This window comes from Cavia porcellus, unplaced genomic scaffold, assembly GCF_034190915.1.
Source record: "Cavia porcellus strain 051 isolate PalLab524CR breed Dunkin Hartley unplaced genomic scaffold, mCavPor4.1 scaffold_4, whole genome shotgun sequence".
In the NCBI taxonomy this organism is placed as follows: domain Eukaryota; kingdom Metazoa; phylum Chordata; class Mammalia; order Rodentia; family Caviidae; genus Cavia; species Cavia porcellus.
The window spans coordinates 97,543,712-97,559,631 of NW_026947487.1; positions in this window are offsets into that span (position 1 = coordinate 97,543,712).

Genomic DNA, 15,920 nt, shown 5'->3' on the forward strand with positions numbered 1-15,920 from the left:
AAACATATAAAGAACTTACATATCCTTAATTAATAATAAGAGGTTACACATTTGTGAATGATCCTTTTCCATGTGAAGACACTGGACAAGGCACGGGTGCCACTTTAAGACCATGGTGATAAGATAGCAGTCAGTCTGGCCAAAAAAAAAAAAAAAAAAAAAAATTACAAGACGTCATTCTCCTCCCAAATCCAAGTTGTACAATAATAAAGCACTATCTACTTTCCAAACTAAGTTATTAAATAAAAGTAAATGATACGAAACTATAGTTTCAAATATAGTTTCTTTCCCCGTTTATTTCTGCTCTGGTTCATTTCATTGCAAGAATATTTTCCCCCTGATTTTTAACCAGAACTCGACTGAATTTTTTTTTTTTGAATCCAGCAGAGTTTAAACAATAAACCAACTAATGGTTTAAAAAAAGGAGATAAAAGTAAATATGTGAAATGTAACTGAAAGAAGCAAAGGACCTATCTTTCCCATGTCTGCAAGTATTGAAGACATCTGTTCTACACACTGATCCCTGAGCCCAATCTCTAGATTCGCAATTTAGCTAACTTACAGTTTGCCTCAGGCATTGTGCTTTTCCAACCTCTTCATCAGTGTTGAACCAGTGCTGAGAACAGGTACTGCTATCTCGGAAAATGACAGACCATAAAAATCTCAGAACACACAGGGTTTGAAATGTAACTTTTCACAGCATTATCAACTGGGGCAACAGCCTGCCAAATACAGCATTCCAAAGCAAAGTTGTGAACTCAAGAGCAAAGATCTTGTTTCAATACTGAATTTTGAAATGATCCACATCAAATGAACCTCTTTGAAGATATCTCAAATAGCTTCTTATAAAAAAATTGGCTGAGTTTTCTCAGAGAGCTAACTCATATCTGAATCATCTAGGAATATCTATTGAAGAAGTAAGTATCGTATATAGAATGCAAAATTTTGGAAATGGAGCCTTGGTATGCGCTCCATAAATAATTCAAACACATTTTAAAGTCTTAGTACAAATGTCGTAATCACTTGCCTATTCATTCAACAATATTTTTAAGTACCTATCTTATGTCAGGAATGGTGCTTTGTGTGAGATATATAGTCATGAATTGCTTAGAGTTGGTTTCTGCCTTCATAGATTTTTCTATCTAGTCTGTTTGCTATTTTTCTCCCTCTTCATATTTTGAAATTTGCATATAGTAAATTTTGATCTGCTGATTTTCCTTTAGCCTTTCACACTTAATATATTAGTTAGAAGCTCAGGTCTAATGGAGGTTCAGGCATATTAAAAATGTATTTGTTGAACTTAAGTTTATCAAATCCTTATTCATTCACACTTAGTCATCCATCTATTCATTCACTTATTCATGTGTTTATTCAGCCATTCGTTTTTTAACACTTTACTTGATTAATTTCAAGTCAAATGTATAAATGAAATACAAGTGTTTTTTTTTTAACGAAGTTAGCTGCATACATCTGTTTAGAACCTATGACTGCTGAATCTCAAAACTTATGTCACTTGACAATGTGATGGTCACATCCCAGAGACAGAAATGCAAAGCCCAATATTCCTATTTTCTTTGGAGAGAATATTGTCACAGGTCCCTGATGGGAATATGCTGCTGAGAGCATCATCTTCTGTGAAAACACAAAGTTTGCCTGCCATCTTCTCTGTGATTGACTTGCTGTTGCTTAATGACAATTCCACCATTCCTAACGACCCATACCCTCCCCAGCTCTGCTAAGAATGTCAATGTCCTTGAAAACAAGGCTCAGGTTTTATTGCCACTTATGTCTCCTAACTCCTTCTGTTAATGACGTTGGCCCTAATGAGGATTAAACGGTCTGACTCCAGGCAATGAGGACTGTAAGAACTGTAATGGTACTGCAGTCATTTCATGCATGTCTTAGTTGCTAATGTTGCCATTTTTTTGTGTGCGATTGAGACGCTTTTCCAAATGGTGCAATGTGTGATGGAAAGAGCTTTTCTATGGTGAACTTGCTGGAAAAAGAGAGGGAGCAAAAGAGGGAAAGACAACTCAGAATACTACTGTTTCACAGAGAGAAATCAGAGAGAACTTTTGTATTCATGATTTAATTCATAACAGCCAAGGATTAAAAGTACAAAAAGATACAACTTATATTTCTCAGATGATAAAGGATTTTTGATGGTCACACAGGAGACAGAAATGGGAAAGTAGTCTTTTACTCCTGCTCATCTGTGTCCAAGATAGTGGTTTCTGCAGCCTGACTGGGGAAGTGTGACCGTATTAGTGTGGCAAGAAAAAGTGAGGAGTTGAAAAAGTGGATTCTCATACTCCAGCCCAGATTCACTTAGTTTTAGCCTTAACTTTAACTAACAAGATCTGCGGTTCAGGATTACACCTGGGAAATACGACAAGCATCACCATTAACATATACAGTACTACCATTTCCAACTCTTAAAGTGATCAAGTCACCAGAGTATGGTGAAATAAGTAGAAAATATAACTACATTTAATCCTTGAGGAATTCTCTACTAGGACATGTTTTATAAAAAGGGATTTAAAAATACTTTAAACATGAGAATGAATAAATTATGTATAATGTCTCTGTCCATATTATTTGCTATTGCATCAATGCTTTAATAAGGCATTTGAATAAGAAAATACAAATATTTAAATAGTAGAAAAACATATAAGAGCTAGTAACAAAACTTAAATGCATAGAAAATAAATAGGAAAAACCACTTGAGGAAAATACAAAATTATTCAATCAGTGTTCTTTTATAAAATAGCTTTCCATTTTAAACAGTTTTTAAACTACTCTAACATTGGAAGACAGCAGTAAGAGTTCCCATATACCCCACACCTACTCTTCTTACATATGAATGTCTCATATCAGGGTGGCATCCTTTTACACGTAACAAGGCAATGCTGAATTATTGTGATTAGTCAAAGCCCATCCTTTTTATGGATCACCTTAGTTTTTTTTCCCACAGTCTTTCATCTTTCCCATGATTTGATCAGGGTGTTCTATATTAAATCTAGTCATTGTTCTTGGTCAGAATAGTTTCTTGAAATTCTTCTGCTTATGATTATCTTAATGCTTTCTAAATTGCCTCTCATATGAGAATTGCCCAAAGTTTTTCTCACGCAAAACCTAGAGCTTTTGGGTAAAGGTAAAATACCATGATCCTTACATCTAACCATAGTATATGTTCTCAGGACTACTCACCACCATGGAATCCATCATGCTCACCTGGCTGAGTCTACAAAGCTCTATGTATTTTGATAAATACACAGTCAGCTTCCTGAACTTCAGAGTTATTCTTTCTTTTCTCCTTTCCACACTACAGTCTTCACACAACCTACACTAAAGAAATGGGAAACTTTGGTCCACTTCTCCTAGGTTCATGTGTTTGTATAAACTGTTTAGGAGTCTTTTGCATAACTGGTTTGTCTATTCTCTCACACTGATTCAGTCAGTGAATTATTTTTAATAGTATGGATATTCAGTTCTAATCCAAAAGTCTTTTTGTTGCTCAGATTATTCTAGCCTTGGCCAGTAGGAGCTCTCCCAGTTGGTTGCAATATCTTTTTGACCTCCTCCCATTACTGTCATTATTTTTTATTGCTTTCTTTCTTTCCCTACAAAATGCTCTAAGCATCTTTGTAGGAGATATGGTAGAAAAATACTGTTTATATTTTAGTTACAGAAAAAGACATAGGCCCATTGATTCATCTCAAAGTACCCCCTCCATATACACACACACACACACACACACACACACACACACACACACACACACACATTTGTTTCATTGTTCTTGGCAGTTTCTGAAACAGTTCTGGAAGTAATATTTGTATAGTGTCCTTAATTATACTATCATGGCTGCCTCGATGTCCTGAAGAGACAAAAGCCTGACCTTTCATTGTCATTTCGACACTGAGGGAAGAGGTAGACGTCACTGAATGGCAGATCTGGTAGAGGTGAGACCCTAGTGTTTGTATGAGCTTGTCTTTCTTTTGGACAGCGGCCACCAGTGACATTCACTGTAGTTTTTAACCACACCTTGGGAAAAGCACTCATGAAAAAGGACTTCCAGGACTGCTTCAAAAAGTGTCCGGAATGATGGGACACATTTAGTTGAATTAATGAGGAGTATTTTGAGAATGAGTAAAGGCAGTGTGTCTTTTATTGTGATAAATATTTTAATGTAAACAGTCACTGTATATTTTACTGACACTGTATATTTTTTGCTCCAATTCTAGAATAATCAATTTTCCCCAAGCAGACTTGCTTTCTTTTATTAGAGACTGTTAGAAACCAATTTCTGTGTGTTCTGCTACTGGAGTGTTACTGCTTCTGTGCCCCCTCAGCTAGCTCTTTTGACTATATAGTAACATCTTGGTTCATGAATACTGTTTGTGAACAGTTTTGTTTCTGAACAGAAGTGTTAGAGAAAATTTTGCCTCTCTTCACAAACTCCCCATCAGCTGAGGAACACAGCTGAGGCCACTTTCCTCAAAAACACACAAAGACAGCTATCTTCTCATTCAGACAATAGTCGTGGCTCCCTGTAGTTGAGAATGTTGTCATACACTGACCTGGGCACACATGCCGTGAGGTTTTTTATGTGCTTTTTAGCACATATAGTGCTTACAGTATTATTCAATCTAATATGGCTCCAAAGGAAGTGAAGAGGGATCATGGTGGTAAGAATAAAGTGCAGAGCAAGAATGGTAAGAAGAAATCACTAAATTGCAGAAGGAAATTGTAGAAAAGCATGAATGTGGTATTCTGGTGACTGATCTGTCCTTGTAGTACAAGGTGGTGAAGTACACATTCTCAACTATACTGAACAATAAAGATGCCACCAAAAAAAGCTGATGTGGCAAAAGGAATAATGATTTTAACTAAATAGAGGGCACAAGAGCTGGAAGAGGTAGAAACACTTTTATTAGTGCGATAGAATGATAAACAGCTGGCAGGTGAGAGCATTAGTGAAACTACAATATGTGAAAAAGCTAGCAAATTGTACAGTAAGTCACTGCAAGAAAGGCCCTCTACAAGTGCAACAAGCAATTAATTTAAAGCCAGCAGTGGGTGGTTTGATGAATTCTGCCAAGAGATGAGGCATCCACAGTGTGATGAGACCTGGTTCCAGTTCTAACAAGGCCACTGCAGAAGCCTACAAGAAAATTTCACAGAATTCACAAAAGCAGAAGGATCTGTAACTCCACAAGTGTTCAACTTCTAGGAAACAGAGATCTTCTGGAAGAAGATTCTAAACAGATTCTATGTTATGCAGGGGGGAAAGGCACGGCCAGGGCACAAGCCTGTGAGAGAGAGATTGACCCACTAGTTGAGTGTGAATACAAGTGCCAATAGGAAGATCAAACCACTACTGGAATGCCAGTCCCAGACCCTTCTTACATTCAAGGAACAGGAAGTGAACAAGGCCAGAGTGCCTTTCAGGTAGAGGGTGAGTGTGAAAGCTTGAGTCACAAAGCAGTGGTTCATGGATGACTGTGTGAGGTGTTTACACCTGTTAAGAAATACCTTTCTGACAACCAACCTCCTGCCAGATGTCTTCTTATAGAAAATGCCCTGGCATACCCTCCAGCATCGGTGGATGACATGGACACCTAGTGCAGCTTCATAAAGATCGACTTACTGCATCAGACAAAGGACCCCAAGTCCAGGGGTCCTCTGATGAAGAGCGCCTCCTCCTCCCTGGTTCTGTCACTTTACTCTAACATGAATGGAGAAGATAAAGCAAGGCTAACTCAAACTGAAGTTCCCTGGGCTGTGAAATGAGGAACTCAAATTAATTATTTAATTAATTAAAAAGAAAGATAAAAGAAAACAAAAGTAGAGTGAAATAGGGATTAATTATAAAATTTCAGAAATGGAAACCACCAGACAGTGAGTGAGCTGTTTGTCAGGAACAAGTCCCAAGCTGAACTTCTCAGGCTGTCCACACTTGTAAAGGTAAAGTGATGCCCCAAAATAACTATTTCACTGATTGGTATAATCAAGTCCAATCAGGGCCTTAGCCTTTGTTTCTGGAGTGAGTTAAGACTTATGGTGTTTAGGGCCATACAGTAAATGCAAACAAATGTCTTGCAGGGGACAATCTCCCTAAATACATTATGCAAAGTAAGCCTGTGGTCACCCTTATCATCACCATAGTGGTCACTGCGGTCATGTCCTGCACCTCCTATTTCTCCCTACCTTCTACAAACTTCCTTCCCCTGACAACGTAACACCTCTCCTTCAGGCCATGGTCCAGCAAACCATCTGCAGCTTCAAGAAGCTGAACACAGAGGTGCTCTTCCCCAGGAATTTTAAAGTTATTGAAATCCTTGACTGAAAGAGTCCTGAAAGAAACACTTCAGGATCTTGCACTGCAGCAACCTCATTAACAAATCCTGGAAAGATGTCACATACTTAACCTTGAACTCAGCCTGGAGGAAACTGTGGCCAGAACGTCCCACTGGACATGACTTTGAAGGATGTAATACATAGGTAGTGGAGGGGACTGTGTCAGTGGGAAAGAGTGTGGGTCTGGATGTCCATGGTGCAGACATAGAAGAGCTTGTTGAGGACCATAAGGAGGAACTCAGATAAGAAGAAATTGCTGAACTCCAGAGCAGCAGAAGGTGCCCTTCCTCCCACTGTGGAAGAGGAAGACAGGGAGGAAAATGAATGGAACGGGTGCCAAAATTTCCTTGAGAAGCTCTACCCCTACCTAACTGGAAGGGACACCGTGTTGAATCCGATGTATGTTAACATGGTCTTTCATTTTTGGAGAGTTGTGTGGCACATGAAAACACAAGTGACGTTAGACAGATTTTTTTTTTTGAGGAGTCAAAACTAACCCTGCAGCTAAGAGACAGAGTGGAAACCCCTGATGGAGATCTTCCCAATGGCCCTATGGAGGTAAACTCTCCCTCCAAACAGTAACTTCCTCTCCACACACTTTCTTGTCTTCCAGATCAGAAGTCACTTCAAGCAAAGTTAGCAATCTCTTTCTTCATGCTGTACTGTACTGTACTATGCTGTACTTTGTTTCATAAAATTTTAGTTAAAAAGTACACATGGTTCAGGACAAAGTATCCTTGTTTATATGAAGCCTTATGGGAAAGTTTGATCTGTTCAAGACCAAAATCAGTTTGTAGAGATCAGAACAGATTACCTTGAACCTTACTCACATGGAAACTTATTACCTGAAACCTTAGGGAAATTTGATTCAGCTGGCAATCAATTTGGTTTGTAATCAGTTCAGTTTGGGACCAAAATGGTGGAATGAATTAAGTTGGTAAATCAAATCAACACTGTACACTAAATCTGTTCATATGCACCAAACTGTCTACTTGTACTATCTATATCTACACGGGGTGGAGGGATGTAGTTCAGTGACAAAGCATTTGTCTGGCAAGCATGAGTTTGATTTCCAGTACAACCCCCAAGATATCTATACTGTATTATGTTAAATAGTATAATGTCTATTATACTGTCTCCATCTCCAATGTGGTCTGTTACCACATTAGTCATCCGATTCTCTTCCCCTTGCATCCCTGTATTCTGTAACAGTGAGAAACCTAGCTGTCAGGGTACACTAACATTTACTTATCTGTTCAATTCCAGTGCAGCTTGGTATCAGAAGCTCTAATGTTTCCTTTATCCATGCAACTTTCTAGAGTGCAATGCTTATGTACCACTGTACTTGCCTTTATCTTATAGCTTCCACTCATTTCTCGTTTACTTCTGTCACCATAGTTACTGTCTTGTAATAGTTGATACATTGCATCAACCTGAGAAGTTTAGAAACATAGCTAAGGTACTCAGCAGGAGGCCAGGGTTAACATCCTATGCCTGTGCAAGAGGAGGGCAGGAAGCTGATGTGAGTGCTACACTCACTGAGGGTAGATAGCTTGCATACAGTATAAGGGAGGAAAAGAGGCTTGCTTTTCCCTTTTGCTCTTGCTGCTTTTGCTGTCCTCTGTCACCTTAAGATGTTACCCCTCACCATGCCACTCTGAGAGCCAGCTGAGTACAGACAGAAGCCACCACAAACTGTGAGCTAAATAATTGTGAGCTAAATATCTGTCTTTCTCCTTTAACTTTGGGTGTCATATATTTTGTCCCAGTAATGAGCAAAAAGTAACCAAGACACGTTTACTCTCTTCAGCAAGGTTATTTTATGTCTTTATGAAATGGTTAGATTCTTTGATCCATTCCACCCTGGGATCTTCTGAATTTCTAAATTAAACTTTATATTTTAAGTTTCACTCCATGCTACAAAATTCTATTAGGTTTGCTAAATACACAATGTCATATTCACCTTAAGAGTATTGTACAGAAGATTTTTCATCACTCTAGAGAAGCCCTTAGTTTGTTTGTTTGTTTTTACCTATTTAAGCCTACTTTCTTCATTCACTGCTCTGGCAACCTCTGATCCTTTTGCTATCTTCTTTTTTTGCCATTTGTAGAATGTTATATAATTGGAGAATCAATTTCACTTAATATCCATTTAAGATTCATCTTCCTGCTTTGTGACTTATTAGCTCATATTTTTAATGATGTATTCATATGGATGTTTTCTTTATCTTCATCTACCAAAACATTAGTTACTTTGCATCTGAGAATTACGGCTAAAGCTTCTATAAGCAAAGAAAAAGGAGATGTTTATACGGACTTCTTCTTCAAATCAGTCAAATAAATTTACACATAGCTTCATAGAAAACTGCCAGCACATCCTTCAAAGTGGTCAGACTCTTGCATTTCTACCAGCAATGAATACAAATTCATACTGTGTCACATTATCACCATAATCTGACTTTGTCAGTCTTTAAAGTTTTAATCATTGTAATAGGTGAGTATTGAGAAGTATTGCTACACTGTGATTTCTTAGTGATGGACAATATTATCTTTTAAGCATTTATTTATTACTTTTATGATGAGATATCTGTTCAGGTTTTTGTTCTTTTTAATAAATGAATGATATTTTAGCACTTTCATACAACATGCACTGATCTACTGAGGATAGTCAGTTTTCCTGCCCCTTAATAATTGTTTTCTGTTTGGGCTCCCACGCTTCTCTCCTCCACTTTCCATATAATATACACTAGGTTATTATGAATTAGAATCCCTATTCTGCTTTTTACACTACTAGAACTTATTATTTCTATCTAATGTTGTGTAGGTAACTATTATGTAACTTGTTAATATCCCTTTCCCCACCCCTGTTTTTCCAGCCTCTAGTAATTAGCATTATAAACTAATTTTTAAAAATTGTACATGTATTTTTATACATTAATTGATTGTTTTGAATCTTTGAAATAGAAATGTAATGTGATAGTCATTTTTGTGTTACTATACCAACCATGAGGAAAGCAACTGATGAGGATCAAAGTTTTATTTTGCTCACATTTTCAGAGATTGCAGTCCACGGCTGATTGGCCCTGCTGCCTTGGGGCTGTGAGGAGGCAGCACTACAGGGCTGCTTTTCATTTGTCTCAAGGTATTAGTAGTTTTATTTGTGATTTCTTTTCCAACTCATCGATTGTTTAAGAAAATGCTCTTTAATTTCTGCATAGTTTTCTACCTTGCTTTTTTCTTTGTGTTATTGATACCTAACATGCTGTCATCTTTGTATTGCTTTATTATTTTTAGAATTTATTGTGGAGTTTGTAACCTAAGCCATAATCTATCCTATGGAATGTTTCTTCTATATTTGACAAAAATCTATTGTTGGTTAGAATATAGTATATGTATTTCTTTCATCTGGTTAGTTTACAGTGATGCTCGAGTCTGCTGTTTCCTTATGTATCTATTTGTTCTGTTTGCTATTAAACCAAGATAGCTGCATCTCTAACTGATCTGTTACTGTGGAGCTGTTTCTTACTTCACTATTCATTCTGTGTGTCTTCTTCATGTATTTATAGGCTCTATTGTTTTTATATATATATTTTATATGAGTTAAATCCTTTAAAATATTGATTTTTTAAATATTTGCACTCCTTCTTAAGTCTTCTGTAACAATTTTTTAATTCTAAAGAGAAAAACAATAAAAATCATGATATGGAATTTCAAAACAAGATAATAGATAATTAACATAATTAACATAGTGTGTATTGCTATCTTCAAAGCAACTGGTCACATTATAATACATAGGCATGCAAATTGATCAAACAATATAATCACAAGCCATTCCTTTCAATGAACTAAAAGGAATTAGTAGTATAGCTCTGTAACAATTTGTGAACTAAATTCTTTTTATCTAATGTCAATATAGCTATTTATTTTAGTTATTCTCACAGAATATAATTTCAATTATTCCACTTTTAAACTATTTGTGCTTTACAATTTCAACTGACTCTCAAGGAGAGAGTGCAGTAAGTCGATCTTTATGAAGCTGCACTCGGTGTCCATGTCATCCACCGATGCTGGAGGGTATGCCTGGGCATTTCCTGTAAGGAGACATCTGGCAGGAGGTTGGTTGTCAGAAAGATATTTCTTTATGTGTTTTGTTCCTCTTTTCTCCCATTCTGCTTTCACTTGCATGATTGATTTTTCTAGTATAACATTTTGATTCTCATCTCATTTCTGTTTGTATTTTAGTGTTTTTCTCTTTGGTTACCCTGGAGATTATAGCCAACAGTTTAACTTCTAGCAGTCAACTTTGAGTTAATGCCAACTGTTTCAATAGTACACAAAACTTGATTTTTACAGCTTTATTGCCCATTAACATAGATTTACTATACTTGTTTTATGCCTTTATCTTTTAAATTATATAAGGGAAACAAGAGTAGTTACAAGCCAAAAATATAGTAATATTGGTTTTTATATTTATCTAGGAGCAACTTCTCCATGGTTTTTGTACTTTTCCATACAGCTCAAATTACTGCTTTGTGCCTTTTATTTCAGCTTGAATGATTCCCCTTAGCATTTACTGTAGAGAAGGGCTAATACTCTCAGACTCCCTTGGTTTTTGTTGATCTAGCATGTCTTAATTTCTCCTTCAGTTTCACTTTTTTTGAGACAGGGTCTTACTATACATATATTATTGGACTTGAACTCATTATGTAGCTCAGGCTAGCCTCAAACTCAAGGATATCCTGCCTCAGCCTCTTAATGGTGTCTTTCATTTTTAAAAGGTAGTTTTTGAAACAGAGTTTTGGGTTGATGGTATTTTTCTTTTTTTAATTTTTTTAAATTTGTTTAAGAGAAAAAAATGACACAGAAAAGAAAATCCAAAAGCATCTGAGACAAACAAATAGCAATAACAAACCCAAAATAACAGTTTAGGTTTTCAAAACAAGATGATAGGAATTTAACAATGGTGGTAATATTGCATATTGCAAAAGGGTTGCTTAGATTATCAGATACAGACATGTAAAACTGACCTAATCACATGAGTATTAACTTGCTCTTTTCCAAGAACTAATACAATTAATAGTAGGGAAAATGAAAAAGAAATAAATTTGTGTGTATCTGTGTGTGTGTATACATATACATATATATGATAGCTAAAATGATTATATCACTGGTTGATGATACTTTTAACATTTTATCTATGTGATCTTGAGTCTTTCTTGCCTTCATATGGGCCAGCGCATTGATAAGAACTGTTCAATAATACTGTCTCTTATACATGACAAAATATTTTATAGCTTTTAAAGAACTTTCTTTTTTAACTCAATAATTTGATTACAAGATTGTCAATGATTCCTTTAAGGTTCCCTCATCTTGCTGATACTTCATTAAGACTCTTCAATGCATAAAGTTCTTTTATTATATTTGTAAAATTTTGTTCATTAATTATCCAAGTATTCTTTCTTTCTCTCACTTTTGGACTCCAATTATGTGTATTTCAGTCTCCTTGATGGTATTCTACAGGTCTTGGGGACTCTAATAACTCTTCACTCTCTCTTTTTTGTGCTCTTTGAACTGCTCAGTCTCAATTAGTTTATATTCAGGGTTGTTGAAAATTGCTTCTGCCTGTTTAAATCTGTGTTGAATCTCTATAATGATTTTTTCATTTCAATTTCTTTTAACTGGAAAATATTTGTTTTCTTCCTTTGTAATAATTTCTGTCTCTTACTTGCATACTCATGCTTATCACAGCACAACCCACAACAGCCCAGTTAAGGAATCAGCCATACTACAGTGGTACATGCATACCGATGTTGATAGCAGTGCAATTCATAATAGCTAAATCCTGGAAGCAGCCTGAATGCTCATCAACTGATGACTGGATAAAGTAACTGTGGTATCCATACATAATGGAGTACTGTACTGCTCTAAAGGACAAACTACAGACATTGGTAAGAAAAAGTATACACCTAGAAAGTATAGTGTGAGAAATAGATCAGACACATGAGCTCAAAGACCATATGATAGTTCTCACTTGGGTATGGCAAAGTACAAACCAATGGCATAATGAAGGACGAATAGAAGATGACAAGGGTTGGATCACTCACAAGTGGGCAGGAGTCCCAGAGAACAAGGGCAAGGGAAGAAGGGAAGTGGAATGAGAAGGGGAAAAAAGAGGAATAAAGATGGGCCACGTAGAGGGACTTGGTAACCTCCATGAGGACAAACATTGTACATCGTGTTTATGTACAGTGTACATGAGCTATCAGTAAGACAGTTATCAGTAAGAATTAAAATGGGGAAAGGGAGTTGGGAGGAGGAGAGGAGAGGGAAGGGGATTTAAAAAGAAACAGCTTGTATTAAGCTTGTATTATGTACATGTACACACTCCCAAGACAACTGCAACTTGCAAGTGCTCCAAACATGTACTAATAAAGAGAGAGAGAGAGAGAGAGAGAGAGAGAGAGAGAGAGAGAGAGAGACAGAGAGACAGAGAGAAGAGAAGTGTCATATGTTTTTTTTCATTTATGGAATTTTTTGGAAGGGAAATATTAAAATGTAGGACAGACTATTAGAGAAGAGAAAGGGGATCTTGGGAAGGGAGAGGAGACAACAAAGGAAGCCAACACCACTTTACATGGATACAGATGGGTGTGATCAATGCACGTTGTATGTATGTGTGAAAATATCTTAGTGAAAGTTGCACTTTTAGTGCGTATGCACTAATAAAATATAATTTCTATTTCTTGATTTATGTTATCTATTTGATGCAAACATTTTCTTCTAGTTTCTTTTACAATTTTGCCACGGTTTTCTTTAGCTCCTTGAAAACATTTAAGAGCTGATTTAAGGAATTCATCAATGAAGTGTAAATCCTGAATTTCTGCACATAGACTTCCCATTAGTTTCTTGTTACATGTAAATAGGCAGAGTTTCTTATTTCTTTGCACACCTCATAATTTCTCATTGAAAATGGACACTCTAAATAATACAGTGTAGCAACTCTAGAACCAAGACACTCCCTATCCCCATAATTTATCATTGCTGTTGGCTGTGGAGTGGCGTTTGTTTATATTCAGTGATTTTTTTCACTACTATTTTTTTTAAAAGTCTGCATTATTTGTCACCACAGTGCTGAAGTCTGTGTTCCATTTGCCTACTCATCAAGCCTCAAACAACTAAAGATAAAGAAGGAGGGAAAAAAAGGAAAAGAATCAGGGAAAAGAAGCGATGGATCAGGATGTCTAGGCACCGGTGCACCCTGATGTGTGACCTGTCTACTTGTGCCTCCGTCTCGGTCCCTACATTCTTCTTGTGCCAAGTCCAAAGGTCGGCTTAGGAACTCACCTAAGACATTTTTAAATCTCTTTGAGTGTGTGTCCAACCCAGCAATGTGCTTGGATTTCTTGATTTCTTAGTAACGATGGAGGTTCTAAAAACTCCTTTCTCCCACATACCTTCTTTCGCAGACGTGGCCCCCAAATTTTTGGTTTCAGCTCCTAGACAGTGGAATTTTTATGTTCTCACTACTCCTTCCATTGCCACAAACTCCATTTCACCCTCACAGCATTGCATCTTATCGTAGGCCATGATTCTTTCTCTGAATGGAACTATGCCTAATGCCTTTTATCTTTTCCTGTCTTCCAGCCCCTGCAAGAGTTAACAGGTGCCAAATTTATTACCACATGTATATTTCTATTTATTCTAGGCAAATATAGCTTCTAATGGGAAAATAAACTTTGGAGAGATTATTGAATAAGGCTCATGGAATAACTTCTAAAGGAAAAAAGTTTAGGAATATTTTTCAATCTACATAAAATGCTAAAATTAGAATATCATCACTGAAGGTGATGAACAGATGTGCAGATGGTGTCTATCTGGGCTTTATTCTGGGAGTAGCCATTGTAACTCTAGACCCTGTATCATATCATGGATTCATAAACAATGTCAGGAGCTCAAGTAGTAAGCAGCCTCTTGGCTGGCTCTCTCTTCTTTTATCCATAAACTAATAATTTATTTAAATTAAGTATACAATTTATCAATTATTAACTATTAATAATAAATGCTATTTAACAATAATTAATTAACTAATAACTGATACATGATAAATTAATGACTGACTTTCAGTGACAAAAATCACATGACATCATAGTATAATTCAGGCCAACCTATTGATTTAAATTATATATATACAAGTTTGTGCATTGCACAATAAGAAGAATGGCTACATAATAAGATTATTAACAAAGTAAAATGATGAATAATATTGAGAAATGCATTTCTTTTGAGGTAGTGGAGACCTTTCTTGAACTATTCCTAGAATCTGGAATATGGGTATATGTTATTGCTATGAGTAGTGTCTCTCTCCCTGGAAACACTGAATCAGCACTAACAGAATGATTCTCTCCTGGGATGTTTCTTTCCCCTTCACGCTCCCCCCACAAGTGTCTTTTTTAAACATATTTTTTCATCAGTTTAATAACATTATTGGCCAGGCTATGGGAGTCTTTTACATCCTGTCAACCTTGACTTAATTATCTGTGCACATCTATTCCTGAACTTGAAGAGGGATAAATCCTGCCTGAAAAGAGAACTAGTTCAGAAGATCAGTCTCGTGAGTTTTGTGAGTGGATCTCCCAAAAGATAGCTGAGCTTCTTCTTTCACGACTCTGATCCTTTTTTTTAAATTATTGATACATTTTAGATACACATAACGATCACATTCATCATTGGGAATTTGTATCCATACAGAACGTATCTCGATTCTTCTGATTTCCCCAATCCCTGCACTCACTTCTATTCTTCTCTTTCTTTCTTACAAAATCTTTGTTTCCATTTTCCTTCCATTCTTTTTGTTTCCCCTTCCTTCTTTTCCTCTACCTCTCCCTTGTTCCTTTTTCCATTTGAATATTTTCTTCCCATTTTTCAGTATATATTATACATTTTGGTCCTTACATTTTCAATTTTTCTTACCGAAGAGACAATGTGATATTTAAACATGTCCAATTTATTTCACTTAAAAGTATGCTCTCAAAGTTCATTTATTTACTTGCAAATGCTTCAAATTTACTCTTTCTTTATAACACAGTATTACTCTACATCTTTTTTTTTTCATTCATCCATTGATAGGCTTTTGGGTTGCTTCCAAGATTTAGCTATTAAAAACTGTACTGTTATCAACATAGATGTACATATATCACTACAGTATGATGCTTTTAATTCTTTTGGGAAGATACAAAGGAGAAAAGATGGGTCTAATGGAAAATCACCACACTGATTTCTACAGTGGTTGCTCCAGTCTACACTCCCAAGAGTGGCAAAGGGTTCTTTTTTTCTCCCTGAAGTCAATCCAGCACTTGTTACTGGTTGATTTCTTGATAATAGCCCTTCTTTCTGGAATGAGATGAAATCTCTGTGTTATTTTAATTTGCATATCTCGAATCACCTGTGATGTTGACCATTTTTTCATATATTTATTTGCCATTTGTGCTTCTTCGTCTGAGAGGTATATATTCATTTCTGATGCTCATTTTTGGATTGGGTCTTTAATTTTTTTTTAA